A 10,668-nucleotide genomic window follows, 5' to 3' on the forward strand; every position below is an offset into this window, starting at 1 on the left:
TTTTACCTGGGGCTCTGGCTTTGATTCTTTCTGGTACGGCTGAGTTTATACATTTATGCAAGGGATTGTACAGGGCTTTAGTGTGAGCTTTGGTGTAGTTACCACTTACAGCTTGGGGTGTGGTTTGGAATGCATTCATACCTTCACCTAGGAGGGTATAGTTTGCCTTGATGAAGTTCTTTAATCTGATTTCACCCTTTGTGAGTTCTGGTGTTAGTGCTAGCTCAAAGATGACTGATTTGTGGCCAGTTTTAACTAATGAGGATCTGACAATTGCGGCAGTATATCTGTTTGACATGTTGGTGAGGACCAGATCCAGAATGTTTGTTCCCCTTGTCTGGGTATGGACAATTTGTTTCAGAGCAGTTGAATTAGCAAAGTCAAGATTTTTTTGCGCTAGCAAGTTAGGGCTAGCGTAGATTTCCCAGTTGATGGTGGGATAATTGAAATCCCCATAACCAGTCTGTTCGGTAGAATTTGGATTGTCTCCAGTTTGGTCAAGTAGGTTTCATGGGCATCTTGCCTCATGGAGGGGGATCTATAATTGATTATGGCTTGAATGGGGTTCTTACCCACCATAACCTGAATCTGGAGTAACTCCTTGGAGTTGTCCAGTCTAACTAGGCGGGAGGTGAATTTATCTGTAATACAGACTGAAACACCGCCTCCTTTGGTTTTCATATGTTCATTTTGCTGTCTAAAGGTGTGGAAGGCATTGCAACCTTGCAAGGCCAGGGTACTCTCTGAGGCTTTGAGCCAGGTTTCTGTGGCTACACAAACATCTACATCTTCTAGTGATAAAAGTGCTTTCAGGGAGTGCAGTTTTTGGTTTAAGCTCCTAGCATTTAGCAGCATGATCCTTATTTTATTCTGATTGATAAATTTCACATCAGTAATGTTGTTTTCAAGACCTTGCCTAAAAAATGCACTATGGGGGAGGCAAGAGCCTTTGCCAGCAACTGATAGCCTAGTGGTACCAGGTGCAAACCATCTCTGGCAAACCAGGGAGGTTTGTCGATCATGGCTTCCCAAGCTGACAAGAACTGGATCCCCTTTGAATGACACTTTAATGATTCTTTGACTTCTCTGTTGATGTGAAACTCATCACCTTTGTAAAGGATGTGCTCAGCCCTTGAATTCCCCAATTTCCTTACAAACTCAGAGTCCTTTTCATAACATCACAAATTGAGTGCTTCAATTTTCTCTTTATTTAACTGTGCTTGTAGGTGGGGTTATAATGACCTTATAGAAGATAACATTTTGTGAAGATTTTTCTAGTATCTGCTAGAATTCAAAAATTATTTCTCACTGAGCTACCACATCAAGAGATTACTGAAAAGGGAAGTGGGGTATTCCCTTCTTTCTTTCGAGCATTCGCAAAAAGTCTTAGCCAGTCTTAGCTTTTCTAGGGTTTATAAGGGGGATTATACATATAATACTACTATCTAGTCCTTTAATAACCACTTTTTGTGTTTTCTTAGTGAACCCCCACGTGTATGATACTTTTATTTAAAGGTATCACTTTTCTGCCTGTTCACAGGGCACTCCTGATTTTGGTGGTTGCGTTCTACTGAAAAAGAAAACAGAAAAAAAAAAACATCAAACTCCCTGATGCTTTAATGCAAAAAAAAAACCTCAGTGTTCCCTAAACACTGCAGAAACTGACAAAACTACATAAAAATGTCATATGCTGTGCAATAACAAAAATGGCTGAAATTTCACAATTTTTTGTCTTAATTTTAGTAATAAAGTTAAACATATATTGTATATTCATTAAAGGAATGGGCTGCTACATAAAATATTATATTTTCACAAAAACAAATCTCACTTTAAACATCCAAAAAGGTGGCAATGCAGTAATATTGCTAGTGTCTTGTTGTTCTTTCTCCAGCATCTTGGGTGAGATTCACATTCTGTTTTTTCTTTATGTTGTATGATTTGGACAGCATGTTGACAAATGGTTACGATCTCTACCTCAAGCTCATGAGTCTGTGATTCATTCCTATGTTATGGACACAAACAATGGAAAGTCTAGAAGTTGCCTGAAAGTATTAAGGTTATGTGTTATTAATCTGCTCCCTGTAGTCCAGGGTTTGATTCCCTTATCCTCTCTTTTCTACTGTGTGACTGAGCAACTCATTTAACCAGATGGACCTCAATCGCAATTGGGAAATCAGATTAGGCTTCATGGACCTCCTGGAATTTGTACCTAGTAGCTACCTATAAATGTAATCTGCTTTCTTATTACCTGCCCAAAGCATGTTGGCTGATTGACTACTCAAATTATCTTTATATAGTACACTTGCCCTTAAGGCCATGGTTGTAGCTGAAAAAGGCCAAAAAAAAGACAACTTTACTTAACTGTTAACAAATAAATATGTAAAACAAAATAAAATAAAATAAAATAATGTAAAAACAGGTGCACTTAACTTCTGGGAAGTGTACTTCTTATTCTTGCATTTTGTAATAAATGTTTGGTAACGGTCAACTATCTACTTTTGTTTTTTGCACTTTTCCCTTACTTCATTTCACTCCACACAACTGAGGCACATATTTATTCATTTTAACTGGTTAGTTGGACTTGTCTAAAGAACCTTTTCAGTCACAACCCAGACACAACAGATAAAACAGGATTTTGATTAATTACAATCTGTTTATTGTAAGTTTATCTCATGTAACATTCCTGAATTTTACTTCTTTGAAATGGAAATCTATAACTTCATTCAATCTGCTCCAAATTCTCTAGGGGTTCAGGTAGAACAAACTTCATTCTCACATAGGAGGAGGCATAGTTGTACCAATCTATAAAAAATAACCAAGGCGAACCTGGAATCACGCAAGGACTGTATTTTAATGTAAACACTCCACAAATAAAACTATTACTAGCAGATACTAGAAACGATTTACTATATTTAATTAACAATATTTTAGATTATATTTATATAGCATGTATTAATAAGATATCTGTATGATAGTATTTCCACACATCATCATTTTTATATACATTTTTTATATATATTATAGTATATTTTTTATTATCATTTTTTAAAGAACAGCAGTTATTTTACTATATTTAGAACTAGTTTTGTTTTAGAACTTTTTTATACTCTTCAAAATTGTTAGTGTGTGTCTATCATAGGAGGCGTTGACTAATTAATAGAATATGGCAAATGATTGGCTGTGGATGATTATTTGTACTATTAAATGGAACTGTGTTACAACGAAGGGATACTCTGAAGATACCCACAGATTTGATGGGTGAAAGCGCTTAGTTTTCGTGTATTTTGCTCTTGCTCTGTTTATTATTTTGTTTTTGTTTTATTTGTGGAGTGTTTACATTAAAATACAGTCCTTGCGTGATTCCAGATTCGCCTTGGTTGTTTTTTATAGTATAGTTGTACCAATATGCAAAGACTTCATTGCCACCATGATTGACTATCTGAAGTCTTGATCCATATAGGTTTATCTGTTTGATTACTGAAATGACAATATAATCTGATTACAAGTTTTGATCATGCATGTCCCACAGATCTAGAGTAGTTTCACAAACATTAGTATCAGCGGTACAAATGACGTATGTGTTGAAACAACTAAAACCTCTCCTTGCAAGAAACTTATTTAAGCCATGGCTTGTATACTATATTTTATTTAGGATTGTATACTATCTTATCTGATTGTATACTATCTTTGATTTAGAATGATTACTTATGTGCTTTTTTCACTAACTGTATAAGTTGCCAGTCATCATCTCCTTTTGGCTTATCTCAGTTTGGGGTCACCACAGTGGAACAATAGTCCACAGAATGATTGGCAGTGGAGTTTTATGGTGCTGAGTTGCCAGCCCGGCACCCAACCTTCCACAGTAGGCACACACACGCACACACTTACACCTAGGGCCAACTGAGAGTGTCCAATCCACCTTCAGCATGTCTTTGGGATGTGGGAGGAAACCGGAGCACCCAGAGGAAACCCATGCGACCACAGGGAGGACATGCAGACTCCGCACAGAAGGCATCCCAGCCAAGAATCGAACTGGAGAACCTCTTGCTGTGAGGTGGCAATGCTAACCTCTGCACCACCGTGGCCACCCAACTGTATAGGCTGCCAATAATATGTACTAAATGTCTCTGTTAATGTAAATTCTGTATTGAATGTGAAATGTCTTATATGTGGAGCTTTTCTCCCCGGGACTCCACTGAAAATGGGCACTTCTGGCCCAGCTAGACCATCCCGGTAAACAAATGCAAATAAATAAATAAAATAAATAAAAAATAACAATATTCTATTAAATGAAAACTAATTTATTATTCCTCTACACAAAAGGAGTACATCCACAGATATATCCAACTATAAGCCTATTAGCTCTATTACCACCTCTGTCTAAAATACAGAAAAATGTTTCCACTCTAAGCTTCTAAACTACCTCAGTAATAACAACTTTGTCTCTAATATCCAGCATATTTTTCATCCCAAACGAAGTACTACAGCCACCGTTCTCAGCTTCACCAACATCATAATCCAAGCAATAAATGACAGCTACTTAGTATTATCTGCATTGATGTAGCAAAAGCATTTGATGCTTCTCTTCTCAAATCTACTTACTGAGCTTTCATCCCTTAGTATCTCTGCTACTGAGCTTTCATCCCTTAATATCTCTGCTACTGAGCTTTCATCCCTTAATAGCTCTGCTACTGATCTTTCATCCCTTAATATCTCTGCTACTGAGCTTTCATCCCTTAATATCTCTGCTACTGAGCTTTCATCCCTTAGTATCTCTGCTACTGAGCTTTCATCCCTTAGTATCTCTGCTACTGAGCTTTCATCCCTTAATATCTCTGCTACTGAGCTTTCATCCCTTAATAGCTCTGCTACTGAGCTTTCATCCCTTAGTATCTCTGCTACTGAGCTTTCATCCCTTAGCATCTCTGCTATTGAGCTTTCATCCCTTAGTATCCCTGCTACTGAGCTTTCATCCCTTAATATCTCTGCTACTGAGCTTTCATCCCTTAGTATCTCTGCTGTACTGAGCTTTCATCTCTTAATCTCTCCTCCTCAACCCTCTCATGGTTCCAAAGTTATATTACAGACAACATGCAGTAAAATGGCTGCAAGATTTTCCTCCTTTCCTTCCTGTCTTCCTATCAACTTTAGCCCCCCTTCAGTATCTTATACACGAACTTCATACAGCCTCCCAGCAAGCATCTATATTGCAATATGCAGATGAAACCACCATAATCTGTTAAGCCCACCCACCCTCACAAATCTAAATAAACATACATAAGACTCTTCTACGTCAATAGAAAAGTGACTGCAAAAATCACAACTCCTAAATCCTAAAAAACAAGGCTAATGCTCTTTACTGCAAAACATTTTTATGTCAATTACAAATATTGCAAATACTCTCAAAAAGTAGCAACAAAATAGATGTAAATCAACAAACCAAGCTACTAGGAGTCATAAATGATAACTACCTAAATTTCTATCAACATATACTCCAGGCTGTTAAGAAACTCAGCAGAAGCTTGGCATATTATATAAAAGCAAACACTACTCTACAGATAGCACCACGAAGGCAATTGTTTCAATCTACTTACTTCTATCCCTCTCCTATATGCGTCTAACTCCTAACTAACCTTCAGAGTACTCAAAAAATGAAACTAGATAGCTGATATTTAAAAAAAAAACTTGATTTGCTTAAAAATTATATTCTAAAACTCACCATTCCACACTTTTAAAACACCTGAACTGTCTTGATTTTCCACAATATTTAACTTTCTCCCAACTATTCACTGCCCATAACCTAATCTATAAACTATAAAGCTGTCTAGCCTTACAAGGAACACTAGAATTTTATTCCCCATCTCAGGAGCTATGTTCTCAAAATATTTTTTTATTATCAACCAGCAAATCTAATAATACACCTGGCGACTCACTCTACTCTTGCTACATCTCTAAATTCTGGAACTCCTTCCCACTTCAACTAAAAAATAATTTGCCCAATCAAATGTTTTCAAAACTCAATTGAAGTAATTCCTAAATAATTCCTGCTTTGCCATTGCTCAACCCCAGGTTAATACCATAACAGTAAGACAATAATACTGCTACCATTTATCTGAATGTCCTGTTTATTTTCAGTATCTCCCATTCCACTATATCTAACATAATTTTATTAATCTTTAAAACTTTTCAAGCTAAATACAACTATGTGTAACTACCTCTTTTTCACTTATCCATATCTATCTCCTATAACATTTTACTTCTCCATGTCATCTATTTCTGATATCAGATATGAAGTGTTAATTTGCTACACCATGTCTTCATCAGTTGAACTGGTTGTAGTCTGAATCACAAAATCTCATCTAACTGTGTTACACTGGTGTATACAAACGCTGCATTTACTGTTACACTATTACAACAATGTATGATCATATACTCAATGCCAGCATATGTTACTCTATAACTTAGATTCAATTTACAGGTCAATATTTACTTCCTTGTATAGCTCGCTTCCTGTATCAGTTGGCAGTTCTGAATTTTTATAAGTACTTGTATGTATTTTTACTTTGTGAAGCTTTCTTCACTGGCCTCCACTGAAAGTTTTTTTTTCCCAGTCAGACTTTCCTGGTCAACAAATGGAAATAAATAAATAAATATTAAGCAGATGCACTCCAAACAACCATGTGATATTTGGTGATATCAATGTAAACTTTGAAAGACGTAAGAAAATCTAACTTTATGCATTCCTATCCAGTAAAGAAATTATTTGTTTCATTGCAATGTTTACTAGACTTGCTACTTTTAGCAGTAAAGTCACACATACTAAATGAGCTGTTATCAACAGCTCTGATAGGATTGCAAACAAATATGTTTTGCCTAATCTTTTTGGTGATCATGGCCCCACCTATGCCATTTGAACAATTACTGAAAACTACTCAGACTTGATAAATGTCTGGCAATGGTTCTACTTCCTAGCCAATGCAGCCAAAATATACAGGTGGGCCCTACAAGACTGGGTCACGAGGAAAAAGGTAGGCAGAAATAACACACAAAATGCCAAAGAAAACTCATCGTGAAAAGGTTGGGCATTAGTAATACAAGAAAAAAACATAGGGAAAAACAAAAAAAATCCAGATGAGGAAGATGCTAATAGATACAAGTAGGAAGGAGCACCAATCATGGGAAAGAGGAAGATGAGATATTATGAATCACTGTCCAGATCACACATATTATCTGGAGAAAATATAGATATACAATGAAAGAACATTTAAACCCTGTACACAGAGTTCGATTCTCAGCTGGGCTTGGGAGTGCCTTATGTGTGGAGTCTGCACGTCCTCTCCGTGGTTGGGTAGCATTCGAAAGACATGCGTGCGTAAATGGGTGTGCCTTCGTTGAAGGTTGGGCATCGAGCTGGCACGGCAGCATTTCGAAAAAATCTAATGCCAATCATTAGCGGACCAGAGTTCTGCTGTGGCAACCCCTTACTGGGAAAAGCCGAAAGACAAACAACAACACAGAGTGATTAGAGGGAATATACATCCCCCTTACAATGAAGCTGTGAAACATTAATCACTGATCCACTAACATGCATAAATGGCCACATCAACTAATACATCATTAAACAATGAAACCAAACATACCACAGTAAGTGCAGACAAACTCACGAGCATCCCTTTACCTAAATTTCCTAGACTTTAATAGTGGCTTAAGTAAAAATGATAATTAAAACCAGATAATTCATGTGCTAGTACTATTTGATTTATTTTAATAAATTATCGATATCCCTACTTTGTGAATTTAAAAAAATGCAAAAATCTATATGTTAAACCATGATTTAAATATTGTTTCATGTTGCATGCTCTCACAATCTCTGTGTGGCTTTTCTTTGTCTGAACAATCCTCCTCCCACATTTCAAAAAATATGCCAATTGACAGGTCACACTAAATTGTTCATACACATACACATATTCTATTTACCCCCACCCTTGTGGCTTTGATCATAATTAAAAGAGGTCTAAGAAAGATGACTTCACTTACCTGAATAATATATGCCTTAAATTAAATTGTTCGATTGCAGGTGACTGTTTAAAGTATTTTTCTTTAGTAATATCTAACATCAGCTTTGCTCATATATATATATATATATATATATATATATATATATATATATATATATACATATTTTTTTTTTTTTTTGTACTTTCACAATATCAAAACGTCTACTACTGAAAAAGTCTAAATGTACCATGTGTGCACCATAATGCCAAGTATAATCTTTAAGGGATTCTTAACAAAGATAGCATGAACCCCCCAAAAGCTAGTTGCATTTACAAATATATAAAATAGAGCAATTATAAACTTTGAATAAACTCACTTTACTATTTTTTTATTTTGTTTAGTCTCCAAAATCACCTTTACATTTTGCTTCACTTAAATCAAAATATAGGTCTGCCCACATTTCTAACACTGGGATCCACATGTAAGAGATAGCAATTATTTAAAACCATCTGTTTGACCATATTTATTTTTCACCAGTGAGTAATCAGAATGAAATATCCTGGTTTATACCACCTTATTCACAGCCTCTAGTTTTCCAAACTTTTCTTTGCATATTTCTTCTATCTAACCACTCCTTAGATCAAACAAGGTCTAGTAACTAACTGTCCTTAATTTAAATTACACAGCCTTGGTGTCCTAATGGTTTTGATTGGACTGGTCGTACAAAGCTACCTTCTGCACCACTGAATGAGGTTTGTCATTGGAGCATTTTCAACATCCTTACTACTCTGAACATTTGATTAGAGAACTCATAAAATAATAAAACAAACACAGTGAATTTTGGCTGTCCAGAAATATTATAAAATGAAATTTATTCAGCATTTTCATCCTGTACATAAGCAAGACTTCGTCAGCATGAAAAATATAAGAAATCAACCCAGCCTTTATCAAATTTTTCCTAATTAAATGACTGCAAATCATTCAATCAAAATTCTTCCAAATTTATATAATTCACCAGACAATGTATTTTAGGGAAAAAAAACAGATCTACTAATAACATTTCATTAAAAACTGGAAGTCTGTTTGTGCAGATATCCAATGGCCTCTTCCTCTATCCAGGCTTTTCCTATGTAGGATGTTGCACTAAGATGAATTGAATGTAGGTAAGCTGTAGAGCAGATCTCCCTCACAGCCACACAATACACAGCACAGTAAGAAGCTGCAGAAAAAATGGAGGCAAGCAATCAAATAAAAGGATGCAGAAAGACTGAAGAGAAATGTGTTATTTAGATTTGTAACTGTAAGTGTAACCCAAAATAGAACTGACTAGTGCCCCACATTGTAGACTAGATGTCAGGGTACAAGTGAATTAACTGGACATACTACCTAGACCTGGTCAATAGCACAAAGAAGCTTCAAATTGTGATCAACAAAACATGTGGATTAATCAACCTTCCTTATTCAAAACTGGATGCATTTCTAATCTTGACCAAGCTGCTTACTTACTAAACTGTCTTGTATATATCTTGCTGTATACTGACTACATTTTGGCTATAATGACTGCATTATCTACCATGTAAACAAATTACTTACTGCAGTATCAAGAAGCTGACATCCATGTTCTCCATATACCAGCTACCTAGCTATAACTTGCATAGTAAGCTACAACACATTTGCAAGAACTATGTAGAACCTATTACCCTATCACTTAAGGCATTCATCACATGACTTTCAAAAGCCATGTATGCAGAACCTATTACCATATCACTTAAGGCAGTCATCACATGACATTCAAAAGCCATGCATGCAGAACCTATTACCATATCACTTAAGACACACTACTGTTATCTAACTTTCCTGAGCATTTTTTTTACATTTGATATACTTTGCTCACTAATGGTATTGTTTCTTTACTTGGTATGAATGTCTGCATATTATTCCAACATATCTACATAATTGTGCCTTACTTAGCTTACTTAACCAGGCTCCTTGTTGGTCAAATGTGTTATTATTTGACTTTTAACAGAGAATAATGTAACATAGTGTAAGCATTCATATACCAAACTATATAAATGTGTGCAGAATGTCTGACATCTTTTTCCATATATATTGTTCAATATATGTGAGATTGTAGACTAACCAAGCCCTTTAACCTCTTTTCTACTCACCACTGTCAACATGGCACCTCCCAGTATAGTTTCCACTATAAATGAAACAGCTCTGGCACTAAATGTACTTTGTCACAAATGTATGCTCAACAACCATGTTTTTCCTTGACCCAGACTGTGGATGCAGTTGGCCCCTAGACCAATGTACTTATCTGGTTAATAAGTTAATAAATAAATAAAATAAAATAAAACTGTATGATGCAAATGCAGATAAGCTCATACAGGAGTGATTGCATGCTGGACTGTGATAATATATATAGTGCATTTCAATGCTTTGTGCATTTATCCTGTAGTAATGGTAAATTGTCTTTACAACTTCAACTTTTTTCTGTAAAAGAATCTTTAGCTTTTAGTATTACCCAGTTGTTTACTAACCTTATATATCAAACTGATTCTACATTGTAATAATGCATGAGTTCTTCAGTGCTACTGCTATTAAAAATAAACTGCAATATGTCCAGAGAGCCTAAATAATAAGAGATGCTGTTATGTACACCATAAA

Source organism: Protopterus annectens, chromosome 5.part0 (genome assembly GCF_019279795.1).
Source record: "Protopterus annectens isolate FY-2018-M chromosome 5.part0, PAN1.0, whole genome shotgun sequence".
Classification (NCBI taxonomy): domain Eukaryota; kingdom Metazoa; phylum Chordata; order Ceratodontiformes; family Protopteridae; genus Protopterus; species Protopterus annectens.